This window comes from Parasteatoda tepidariorum, chromosome 2 (genome assembly GCF_982258835.1).
Source record: "Parasteatoda tepidariorum strain Cologne lab strain chromosome 2, Ptep-v5.0, whole genome shotgun sequence".
In the NCBI taxonomy this organism is placed as follows: domain Eukaryota; kingdom Metazoa; phylum Arthropoda; class Arachnida; order Araneae; family Theridiidae; genus Parasteatoda; species Parasteatoda tepidariorum.
In genome coordinates, this window is record NC_141756.1 from 124783541 (window position 1) to 124797516 (window position 13976).

Here is a 13976-nt window from a genome sequence, read left to right on the forward strand (position 1 = left end):
TTTTAAAAGCGCTATATGTTGAGCCATCTCAGCTAAATTTGGCATGTGACATTTTTAGCGGCAATCATTGGTCGATTTTCTAGCGCTGCCATTCGGGGAGTTGTAATGAGGCTTTTTTTGTCGCCGTGTAAGAGAAATATATATATAGATAACAGTTTTAAAAAATTTTTTCTTTCTCTTTATGTTAAATCAGTTTGTGATTATGTTATTTTAAGCATTAAAGTTAACTTTCAAACAATTTACATTATATTGTCAATTTTATTTTAAAATGCTTAATACTTGCAAGAAATATACTTATTAAATAGAAATGAAATTTTTAAAAAATTAAATATATTTCCAATAACGATATGTTGAACAAATTATGAAAAAAACAAGCATTTATAAATTGTTGCGTTAACATGTTATATCGCGCTTTTCAAATCAAATTAAAATAACTAAATTCTTTTATAAAAAAATGCTTTTCAAATTACTATTTTTAACGCTTATAAAAGTTCATTTCGAAATAAATCATATAATTTAACTTATTTTATTAATTTTCAGCTTATTTATATACACAAATTTAAAACTAGATTAGATACAGCACAAGGACTGAAAATTTAACTTTTGGATATAAAACCGAATTTAAGATTAGCTCTAATTAAATATTTTAACCGAAAGAAGGTTGATTATTTACGGTTCCGTCTGGAAATTATTGTTAGTTAATTGACACAAAATAATTATTATTAATAACTTTTATTGTAGAATGAAATGTTTTAAAAGATCTGCTTATGTTTAATACTTAATCAATGAAAAAACATAACCTATATTAAAATCTAACGAGTCAGAAATAGCCCTAAAATCTTTGACAGATGGAAAATGTTATGTTTAGGTTGTAAAAGGAAATTTGTCGATATTATGCTAAAAGAAAACACTTTTAAACATGCAAATTAAAGAAAGGCAAAAAGTGTGAATCGAAAGTTTCTAATTGCTTCAAATTTCGCGGATTTCTTTAAGTAAATTAGAAGGACACAAAATTCAAGGAATTGAATTTTGAAGAAATTTTTATCAAAAGTAATTGCAAAACGATAGCTCAATGACTTATTGCACTATGCATTTTGAAAGAAAAAAATCTTTCAATTTGAGGATAAAACTCAACTCAAACGTATGTTTTTTAATGTATATACAATTTCAGAAATTCATCTCTGAAGCAGGCCCGTCAACAAAATAAATACTGCAGATTCGCAGCGAATAATCATCTCTCATCATCGAATAATCATTTTAAGTTATTTGCGTGATGTTTTATGCTTTGTCACATTATGAACTGTTCAATACGCTCAAAATTTACGCAACAAATTTAATCCTTTGATAGTTAAAATTAGTATACAGTATTGTGGTTAAGAAATCTATATTTTGGTTAAACATTGCACCAACTTTTCTGAAAAGTTATCAATTAAAAGAATGATAAATTAAAAAATCACGTGTATTAAATGAAGTTACATGCAACACTAGTTATTAATTTTAACTAATTTTATAATCTTTGGTAACAGTTTGATTGTCTTAAAAGTTAGATATAAGGTAAATGAGCAAAAGTGAATTCAGCATCAACTAAATTTGTGATCTAAAATATATACTTTCTAGATTTTCTTTACAATCCTAAAATTTGAGGCTAAACAAGGGCTAAGAAGATCCATTGTGCAGTTGGTATTAGGATTAGCAATTTAGTTTTTGCGCGGTGTACATAGCAACTAGTGTTTCAAATAGGTTTGTTCATAAGTTTAAAATAAAGACTAAAATTAAAAGAGTAATTATTTAAAACGACACCAAGGAAGTCAGATTTTTGAATGTTTTAAGAAATACCATTAAATACACATTAATACATACTAGACCAATTTATTAGTTCCTCATTTTAAATGAACATCAAAACTAAAAAAAAATTGTCACAATATAACATAGAAAGAAACCACTCACAAAATTCCAGCATACATACAGTACAAGTTCTAATATACAAGACTACTAATGCTCAAAAAATTTCTATTGCCAAACAGAGTTCAAACAAAATTTCACATTTGTCAATATTAATTTAGTTATACATGCAACTGTGCAACTGTGATGAGATTTATCACTACAGTCGAACTCGTTTATAACGAGCACAAAGGGACCGTAACATTTAGTCGTTAAATCCGAGTGCTCGTAATAAACGGGTCCTTAAGGCAGGCGTGCAACCAGAACAGGGGGGGGGGGGTTGGGAGGTCAAATTATTGAGTTTACATAAAATTTAATTGATACTTACTTACTTTAAATAATTTAATTAAATACTCTTCTTAATTTAATGCAAACTATCCCCACCCCAACCAGCAAAAAATTTCCAGTTGCGCTACAGTCTTAAAGGAAAGAAGCAATATACGGAAAGAAAAATAAAGGAAAAGATTCCTACCCAAACATTTATTTTTTTCATTAATCTACATATTTAAAATAGTAGTTTGTTAGTTTACTTTGAAGTTTTAGTTCGCGGTTTTTTTTTATTTCGCGCGTATTTCTTATCATTTTGAAAAAAAGATTGCAAGACAGAAAAATATTGCTCGCTAAAACCGGGTCTTGCTCGTTAAAAGCGACTTCTGTTCCATAGACTTAACATTGATCCAACCAAAAATTCTCATTTCCCTCGGTAAATCCGAGTTCTCGTTAAATCCGAGCTCGTTATAAACGAGTTCGACTGTACTACATATAAATGATCATTTAAGAGAAACTTTACTACAGTTCACTAGTTTACAAGAACTAAAATTTAAAGTTCGTTCAAAAACTAGAATTCGGGGAGCACAAAAAAAAATCTATTTAAATGAATTTGTTTTCACACTTTTTCTAATTAAACATATTAGTAAGAATAAATTGCAAGCTTTCTATGCTCATTATAACAAAATGATTTTTATTAAGAGACTAAATTTATTAATTCAGTGAAAAGTGATATTTCGGTTGTTTTCCAACTAAAATTTAAAATAAACTATCACTTAATTTATTAATTTCAATTACTAATTTCATTTTATAAAATTTTCGGGGTTTTAATTATCAATGTTAAATTTTGTAGCCTCGTAATTGTGAATCATACCCAAAAGACAAACGTTTCTCAAACTCTGAAAAGGTCTTGGGTGATAACTTTGAAAAACTAACCGAACTTTTGTTAAGTCTTAATGTTACATTTAGCAAGGATTCAGCATTTAAAAAAAACTAGAGTATGAAATGGATAATTGAAACAAAATAAAGTTCATGCTACTGAAAGAAAAAGACACTACTGGTACTGGAAGCAATTAGTATTTGCTATTATAAGCAATTTCCTCAACATTTAATGAAATTATAAAATAAACTTATACAAATTTAAGTCTTCCTCCAGACAGTGATTTACTTTCTACTGAATTTTTGGTTCAACACAACATTTAAAGGTCGGACATTAATAAGCATAAATTCACAACAAAAAGAACAAACAAGATGTTGAAAATACAAATTAAACATTGACTGAAAGTTAGAATTTGAGATGGAAACTTATTTACTTTGGATTATACAACTTCATTCCTTATCTCAATTGAATATCTACATTTTTGTTCAACTATCTTTCTTTATAGCATGAATGAATATTAATAGAAATTTATAAATTTCAGACTGTTTAAAAAAAAAGAAAGGTAAATTTGAAAAATTACAATTACGCTGAATACGTGAGATCAAATTCATGCTCTTTCTTTTAAAAACAGTATTTTAAAGAAAATCTGTAGAAACATTACTAATACCCTATAATCTGTTGCATATTCAATATGTTAAGTGCCTCAGTTGAAGAATTGAAACAACGTATGTAAAATCAATGAATCTGATAAATTTACTTCATATTTTGTTTTTAAAAAATTCTTTTCTTACTTAAAAAAGTAAATTACATTAGATTAGAAGGATCATTCAAGGTTTTTTTAAAATTAGATTTAGAGTACATTTTACTATTATTTTATGCCACAGTTGGGATAAAACTTTCCCGCAATTCTAGCTTTTAAGGCTCAGTTTTAATAAAAGTTAATTGAAAGCTCGTATTTAAAGTGACAGTTTGATTTCACAGTTTTGTTTTGAGAAACAACATTAAATATACATCAATACTTACAAGACTAATTTATTGTTTCCTCATTTTAAAATTCACTCTGAACTGCAGCTGTTTATTTTAACTTTATTGTGTATAATCGATAGCATAATAGTTTGTAATGGTCGACAATATCTTAACTTTAATATATTTCATAAATTCAGCTAATGAAATCATAACTTAATCATAGACTTAGTTTCTTGCAACTCTGTGCAAAGTTACCATTGGTAAGGAACAGTTTATTTTACCTTAATTGGAAAGTATAAGAAAGTTCTTCTACAATGTTCAATTTTTTTCAGATTCAAAATTTAGGGTTTCATTGGAAGAGTTTTGAATTTTTGTTAAAAAGCATTTAAAAGAAATTATTGAAAGCTTCACTATAAATTTTTCCTCCATTAAACTACTTGCGCATTTTTAAAGTATAATTTCCCTTAAAAAATTATAAATTTAGTTAAAGTTTAAATATTCTGTTATTAAATATATACTATTAAAATACAGATTAAAGTGCAATTGAAGTATAATTAAGTGAGGTATAATTTACCTATTACGGGAAGGGTCATCTAAGCAGGTTTCTTCCCCAATTGATAAGAATTATGCGGAACTGTCTATAAACACTTAAATAACATGTTATTTTGAAAAGTTAAAATTTAATAAAGTTTCTGAAAACTAGGGAGATTCTGTACAAAACTAATGTAATTACCTCACATTCTCTTATCCATAATTTCCGTACTATAGTACTGTACCTTAGATTTCTAGCACATTTTTATTTGCATAGCAGTATCTAAATATTGTATATATATTTAAATACAATATTGGATAGAAATCTTGATAGCTTTTTAAAAAATGTTAATTTTATTTGCATTAAATTAAAATCTAACAGAAAATCCCCCAAGATTTTTACCTCAAACGGATCAATATTTGATTAACGATTGATCCAAAGGATTTTGATATCATCTAACTATCCCACCTTATCCTGACTGAACAATGGCTGAATATATATATTGACCCCTTTGGTTATTTTAAGAGCTTTGGTCCTACAACGGTTCTAAATGTGATGGTTATATGGTTTAATCTGTACTTACTAGAAAACAGACTACTTCAGGTAGTTTTAATTAAGCTCCCGTTTTGCTTCAATTTTTTAAAGCCTAATTTGGGATTAATATTTAATAAAATTTCTCGCAGATTAATAAAATTAAACACCCGCATTTAATACATAGGATTCTTCTAGAATTAAAATTTATTCCGAATGGACACTAATAACTAGCTTTACACTACAACAGTGTTTGGGAAACTAGGTCGCGAAAACTCAGTCATCGTAATGGTATGGTTGATTTATTAATGGGAAAGCTTTCTTTGAAATGAAATTTTAACAGAATCTAAGTTATTCTTTTTCTGAAAAATAGAATTACCTTAAACTAGGTCTTAAATATTTCGGAAAGGTATGACATCGACAGTAAGTAGTTTTACTTTTCGAATTTATGAAAATATTATTCTCCCAAAGCAATACCTTCAACAATGATTAACTTACACTCGGTAAAATCTTTTCCTTTCGTAGTAATTCATACTTTGAAACTAACCCGCCTTTGCGTCATGAAAAAGGAAGTCCTTTAATTTGATATGATTTAAAACTAAACTGACAAATTTACTTTTTATAAAGTTAATCGTAGTTCTGAGTTTTTCTTTAAGCAGGCCGACGATGCCGAATATCGATAAATAATTACAAGCAAATAATTAATGCGAAGATATTGCAAGTAAAGAGAGCACTCTAAACAGTATGAGGACATTGTTCCACAGCAGAAGCTTGCACGAATGAACCGAAGAGTCCCGAAACGGCTGAAAGAGTGAGGAAACACAAAGCAGAACGGCCGTCTCCCCCTTCGTGCCCACCCTCTCCCAGGAGTATCGAAACTTCCGTTTCATGAGTGCACGCTTTTTTACTGCTGTTTGAGCAAAGCTCCCTATATTTCATAAGCTGTTTCCGGTACTATGATTAAAGTACTATGATTGAGGCACACACGAGTGCAAAAGAGGCTTATCGCCCCATCTCGATTGAACTACTTTCCTAGGCTTTCGTGGATTTCATTCTTAAAGTAAGGTATTTTAGTTTCTCTCAATTAAAAAAGTTACAATATTTAATACAAACTTAGCAATTCCAGGTTACTGCCATATTTCGTAAGTTCCGGTCACCATGACGTCAGAATCTCTTTTTTTTTTAAAAAAAAAACTAAGTTTAAAACTGAATATTTAATTCAATAACGGACTTGTTAATTTAACGGATGACGCATTGCTGACGTGAAATATTCTTAGAGGGTAGACTCATCCCGGGTCCCCTTGCCGTCGGGCTAACCATGGGAGATTCGGTTTTTCTCGCCGTATTCGTAAACTGAATTGGATCGGCTGTTCATCTCCGCTATTAAAATGAAACATTCAACTTACATGATTTAAAAATTGAGGAAATCTAACCTTTAATGAATCTAAAAAAATGAACTTCGTATATTCCGTTAAGTATGAGGTCAAATCTCAAATCAAATATCGCTTGTAAAATACTCTGTTTAAAGAAAACATACCTTATGGAGAGAGAGCCTTTGTAGAGCACGCCGAATGGATGTTAAGCTCCAGAACGAATATAAACCTCACCAACTCTTTTATGAGGCTATGATAAAGGAGATGCAAAGCAGTTCGCAATTAAAACTTTAGATATCTGTCACAAGAATTGGACTAAAACATTTGTCATAAAATTATCCTTTTTAATCATTATTCTTTATTTTTAAAACCCCTAAGTCAATTCAATTTAAAGCCTTTATTTACTATTTTCAAGTTGTGTTAATAAGGCAAATTTTATTATTCTTTTTATTTGTATAAATTATGCAGTTTAATAATCACAATGTAATCTTAAGAGATTTTTTAAAACTTCTTACTCCCAGCTTTAATATTTTTCTTTGTTAAAGAGCGGATAATGGCTAAAAAAGGGAAAAAAGTCGTATCTGGAGGCACGCACACATCTAATCCAGTTACTCCCTATAATATTAACCTATAAATTTCAATCCTGAAATTAGAGTCTAATGTAACCAACAATTGTAATAAAGAAATTTTTTATAGACTAATTAATGGGCCCACAATGTTCCAAAATATGTTTTGCTGACTAACCGGGAGGAGGTGATTTAAGCTAAATATACGCGGAGAAGGTATGTAACGCGTGGTGCAGTTGGTAGCGCAGTGGGCAAGGAAGATATGTAGTCCCGGAAGTTCTGGGTTCGAAACCCTGCTAGGGTCGACTTTAAATTTTTTTTATCTATTTTATATTATGTTTTTTAATATACTTTTCGACAAATTAGCGAGAATGAAGTGTTCTGTAAATAGAAATAACGATTTTTCCTTTATGAAGTAGCGAATAATAGCAAATAAACACATAAATTTTAATTATTTTTTATTTATTTATTTATTTTATTTAATGTTTTTTTTTAACTTCTTTCTCAATATTTTTAAGTGAATAAAGTGTTTTACATATGAAAAGAATTAATTTTTTTTGTTAAAGAGCGGATAATGGCTGAAAAAGGGACAAAAATCGTATCAGGAGGAACGCACACATCACGCCCCGTTACTCCCCATAATATTAACCAATAAAATTCAATCTCTTCCTGAAATTAGAGTCTAATGTATCAAACAATTGTACCAAAGAAATTTTTACAGACTAATTAGTGGGCCCACAATGTTCCAAAATATGCTTTGTTGACTAACCGGGAGGAAGTGCTTTAAGCTAAATATACGCGGAGAAGGTCGAGTGACATGGACAGAATAAAATATTTTTATAAAATGCTTTATACAGAGTTCTTAGCATATGTATATATTTTTCGAAATTTTGACACCTCTCCTTTGATCTGGTATTAGTATCAAAGTTGTCATTTGAACCCAAAAATTATAAAAAATTACTAAAGTGTCCACCAAATTATCCCCTTATAACCGGCTATTAATAATAATTTGAATGCAATGGAGAGGAATTGCCCCTGTCGAAGTAGACGATAGTATACTTTAAATGTATACTATACAGAAATTGTTTCTCTCCTCATATCGTATTTTAGACCATCATCGATCCTAGCGACACCTGTGCTAACTATTATAAATCGAGTGACATGGACAGAATGAAATAATTTAAAAAAATGCTTTATGCAGATTTCTCAGCATATGTATATATTTTTCGAAATTTTGACACCCCTCCTTTGATCTGGTATTAGTATCAAAGTTGTCATTTGAACCCAAAAATTATAAAAAATTACTAAAGTGCCCACCAAATAAGCCCCTTAAAACCTGCTATTAATAATATTTAGAAAACAATGGAGAGAAATGCCTATAAGTGAAGTAGACAATAGTATACATTAAATGTATACTATACAGAATTTTTTTCTTCCTCATATCGTATTTTAGACCATCAGCGATCCTATCGACACCTGTGCTAACTATTATAAATCGAGTGACATGGACAGAATAAAATCTTTTAAAAAAATGTTTTATACGTATTTCTTAGCGTATATATGTTTAGCGTATATGTTTTTCGGATATGTATATGGGTGATTCTCACGAAATATGACTATTCACTGTCCCTTGCTCCAAGTTCTAATACTATAATATTAAAAGAACTTTTTTTTTAAAAAAATTATACATTGCATTGATATTATCATTTTAAAATGACTTAGCACTAGGATTGACTGTTTTGTATAGTTAAAAATTTAATTGAACTTCAAAATGTCATTTTCCACGCATGTCCCTAACAATGTTTCCAATAATAACTTGCTACAAAACTTCCCATAACATTTTCAATATCTAATTTTTTTTTACCTCAACCGATGTAAGCATTTCTAGAATATACGCAAAGTGTATTATTAACGAAAACTTCGTTTAAAATAATTTTTTCTGTCAGTAATTTGTTTGTCCCAAGAAAATCTGTCATTTTCCTGGCTAATCTTATATAGTGGTTTATAACCAAAATAGATAGAGTCAGCAATCAATATCTTAAGTTAATAGATTTATTAGGTACCCTCCTATATGAACATGTCTTGTTGCAGGAATAAAGAATCAATTTTCTGGTTCAAAATCTATTTCAAAATTTTTTTCAAGATGAGTAGGTTTTTGTGTTGTCATTTTCCTGGCTTCTTGAAATCATTAATAACATAAACAACATAGATTTATCTGAGTTATTTCAAGAAATCCTGTTGTTTTCTGCAGAATGTAAATGTCTTAGGCCAAAATATTAAATTAAAGTAAAGTTATATGCTATAAAATGGCGAATTTGTCATTATCCTGGCTGTCATTTTCCTGGCTTATAAAATCCAGGACATTGAAGTGTTACCAAATTTTTTTTAACTGCTAATACTGTTAGGCGGAAAAGCAAATATTAACCTAATACCAAGTTTATGTATGATTGTTATATGGTTGGTAATATGAAATCCAGGACATTGAAGTGTTACCAAATTTTTTTTAACTGTTGATACTGTAAGGCAGAAAAGCAAATATTAACCTAATACCAAGTTTATGTATGATTGTAATATGGTTGGATGTTATTTATTTATTTAATGATTGATTATTATACACAAATTTATTCTGTACATATTAGCAACAAAAAAAAATTGATTCTTTCTACAGCGGATAAAAATAATTAATTTAAGCAATTTTTGGTCCATCTAACATAAGGCTCAAGTTGAGTTACTTACTATTAACTTAAAATAACCATTTTTTAAACTTCTAAGCTATGCTTATGTCATTTTCCTGGCATTCAAGATTTGGCCAATTTCTATTTTCTTTTCTCGAGTAAATGTCAATAACCTACACTGCTGTCGGTAAGATATTAATAAATGTAACTAAAAAAGTATACAAAAAAATTTTTAGATTATTTCGAAGACTTTAAGTTTGAAGAAATTTTTTGGTTCGAATTGTCATGTTTAAAAAGAATCACCCATACATGTTTTTGTATATGTGTTTGGAAGGGGGCTACAATCCTGTTGCAGGTGCTTTTAGCCAAGTTTAACAGATTTTTGCGATACACATTATTAGAATTATTGTGTAAATTAATATGCTTAGTAATTAGATATTTCAGATGAATATTATCACTTTTGTTGATTCTATGTGAAAATTTTTTAAACCAAGTAAAATAGGAACCTATTAAATATATAGGATAAACTTTAAAAATTAATTTGAATTTTAAGGCCACTTATTTCGCATTCAAATTTGAATTAGTTTGTTTTGAACGGAATTCAACGTCATCTTAAAGGGTTACCAAAAACTAAAAAAATTACACCAATTTCAGGAAAGTTAGAGCCTGAGCAAGTTTTACTCTTATTTAATATTTAAAAAAATAATGCATAGATTTTGTTGTACATTTACACGTAACAACGGTGATAGAATTCTGTTTATTTCCCTCTGGTTTCAATTAAACTTACACTTCTAATAAAAAAATAATAATAAAGTTTTTATTTATTAAAATATAGAACATTGCAATGATTATTATTGTTAGAATTTAACTGAACTGTATGTAAAAATTCTATGTTTATTTTATCATCGGCGCTGACCATAAATTCGTGGCAACCAATGCTTAACACTTTCTGATTTTGATTACAACGAAGAAAAGAAAAGTTACTGTTTGTTTCCATTGGAAAACTTGCAATGGCAGCATAATAATGAAGAAAACCCTCTATGGTTCGACCGATCTCATAATCCATATACAACATTTGCAATGAATTTTGTAGCCGAACATTAGATATAATTCTACTCCTGGGTTAGGGAGAAACTATAAATCTACAATAATTTACTGCTGAAAATAAATATTAAATACAATAAAGAATGAAATGTGTGAATAAAATTTTATTTCTCTTAAAAAAAAATATTCTGCTAAAGCAAAAAGTAAGGAAATAAAAATAAGGAATATTTTTGGGATTCATCAATTTTATCTTTTTTTAAAAAGAAAATAGAGCACTAAAAATGAAATTTTTAAAAGAATCACCGGATAAACTAAAAATCTGGAGTTAAAGACATTTTAAATCTAACATGAAATAAATTTAACGTGAAATAAAATAAATTGTCATTTAAAACAATATTCTAAAAATTAAGAAGTAGAATTTATTGTTTTTTGTAATACCAACGTTGAATAGAAAACTAAAAAGAAGATTTTCGATTTTAATGTAAAATTAGGAACCTTTCTGATGGTGCAATTTCTTATCAATGAGAAACTATTTCAGTTAAACCACCTTGTACCTTGTTATAAAGAGAAGAAAATCACGAAAACTTTCTCAGTTAGACCAACGATTTAGGAAATATATAACCTGACAGGTTGAAAATTGAATTTATGAAACTTAAGAGTAAAAAAAAAAACACACATTTTACACAAAACATTCAATTTATACTTACCGCTTACTTATTACATTCATACGAGCTTCAGTTTAATTGTAAGCGTGAATGAATTTAAAATATATTTAAATGTTCTCAAATGCTTCTTTTTAAGTAATGAAACCTTTACACTGATTTTAACAACTTTATAGGTGTGTGTTCTTTCGTAAAAATAGTAATGAATGAATTCACCCGTTTACAGGGTGAATTCATTCATTCTTCCACACATCGTAATTTTCACCTGAGCCAGAGAATGATCAATCTCCAATTCAGTACCCTCAGAGGTATATTTTTTTATGGGAACATGGAGGACTTTGCGACTCGATAGATTTAATTTGCACCAGTCACCATTTACTACAAAAGGAGTTTTCGGATGGCTACATTCGAACTCCCGTTCTCATGAACGTGGGTCCAGCATCCTGTCAACCAGGTTCGTTTACCGTTACAACACCGGTACTGTAAAAAAAATGCATGGAAATTTTCTGAAAAAATGCCACACCCGTTTATAGGACGGACCCATTCATACAAACACAGATCATAATTTTGACCTGAACCGGAGAACCATCAATCTCCAATTGAGTACCCCCAGAGGTTTTGATTTTTTATGAGAACATGGAGTACTTCGTGATCCAGCAGATATAACGTGCAGCAGTCACCATTTTACTATACGGGGAGTCTTCGGTCGGCTGGATTCGAACTCCCGTTTTCATAAAACTGAGTCCAGCACCTAACATACCAAGCTATCCCGGCCTTATATAATATGTATCTACTATTGCTATGAAAAGCTCCCCAATCGGTGCTCGGGGGTAATTTTAAAGTTGACAGTTTGGTCCGGCGGGAGTGTCTCCTAACGTTTGAACAAATTTGAAGTGGATTGGTTCATAACAGCAAAATTTGGTGGAAATTATCGGAATTCTCCTAACACTGTTTTGAGCCGTGATGGCTCACCTGCTAAGGCAGTCTTTGAGAAGAGCTAAGGTTCGATTCCCAGAGGCGGTTTGAAGCCCACTCAGCTTCAGATCGATAGGTATCAGTTGGTACGTAAAGTAAAGGGGGCATGTGCGTAGTGTCTACCACATTGCCACAATCATGACGTTGGTCACGAAATTGTGCAGTCTTATCCCCCATGACCCACTACGGGCTGTAGCGGGAACTCTTTACTTGACCACTGATTTATTTTTATACCGCATTGCGACCATCGATCTTAGGAATTTTAATTGAACGATGCATTTAAAATATAATATAAAACATTGAGTAAAATTAAAAAAATAAGCACTGAAAAACTATTAATATTTGAACTATCGGCAGTTTTAAGCAATGCAGATGCGGAAATAATTACATTTCCCACACAAGGTAATGAAGAAAAAAAATCCAATTCGAATGTGCTTAAAATTTCAAAAGTAATTGATAAATAGTAAAATATTTTTCTGAAATTATTTAAAAAGGCTATGAACAAAGAAAGAATCATCTTCCAATATAAAACGATACGTGAAAATTGTAATATATATATTTTATCTGACAAGACAAAAAATTTTAAATTAATATTAAATTTAGTAAATAACTAAAACTATTTTTTAATTCTTCGAAAATATATTCTGATTCGATGCAATGAAAAAGGGATGCAAAGATGGAAAAGGATGCAAAAGGATCACAGCTCAAGGTCTCAAATTAACAAACTTGTTGGACCGTATTTTTAAAATTGTGGTTATTCCTTATAATTTGAGTCAAAAAATCATCGGAAAAAAGACGTGTTCCGTGGAAGGCCGAGAGTTAGGACAATTCGATTAAATTGAGTCGTGATTCGTCAGGGGATAGAGCCTTCCAATGAGAGAACCGGGTTCGAATCCCATCAATGGCTGGTCGATACGAATTCAACATTCTGCTTGCTGACGTAAAATATCCTCAATGGTAGACGGGTCATGGGTTAGACTCCCCTTGCAGTCAGGCTAACTGTGGGAGGTTTTCCTTTCCAAGTAACGCAAATGGGGGTTAGTTCCATAGAAAAGTCCTCTATGAAGGCAAATTTCTCCCAATACCTGATCCAGGAGTTCACTTGTCTTCTGGATTGGGTTCAAAATTACAAGGCTACGGAGTTGAACATTAGAAGTGAGGTACAAATAGGTCGGCTATTCAACGTCGGTCATAAAATAAAATTCAATTAAAGTAGTAACAATTTCAGAAACCTAATATTATATTTATATCGAATCATTATTTATTTAATATTTTAATTATTTCCACTGAATTATTCAATCAAAATGTCAACGAAAAAATCGCAGTTTTAAAAAATAACTCGAAATTAAAAATAGCTTTTAGTTTTGTTTCTCACCTTTATTTTTCCATTTTACGTCAGACCCATAACGTTTCATAATTCAAATCGCCTTTGTTTCGTATCATTTACGTCTGGCAAGTCTTGAAAATGAGTGCCAATTTTGAGTGAGTGAAACATGTCTACTGTTATTTCAAATCAGTATAATTTTAAAGCAATGAAGTATTTTTAATCAAATAATAATCATAC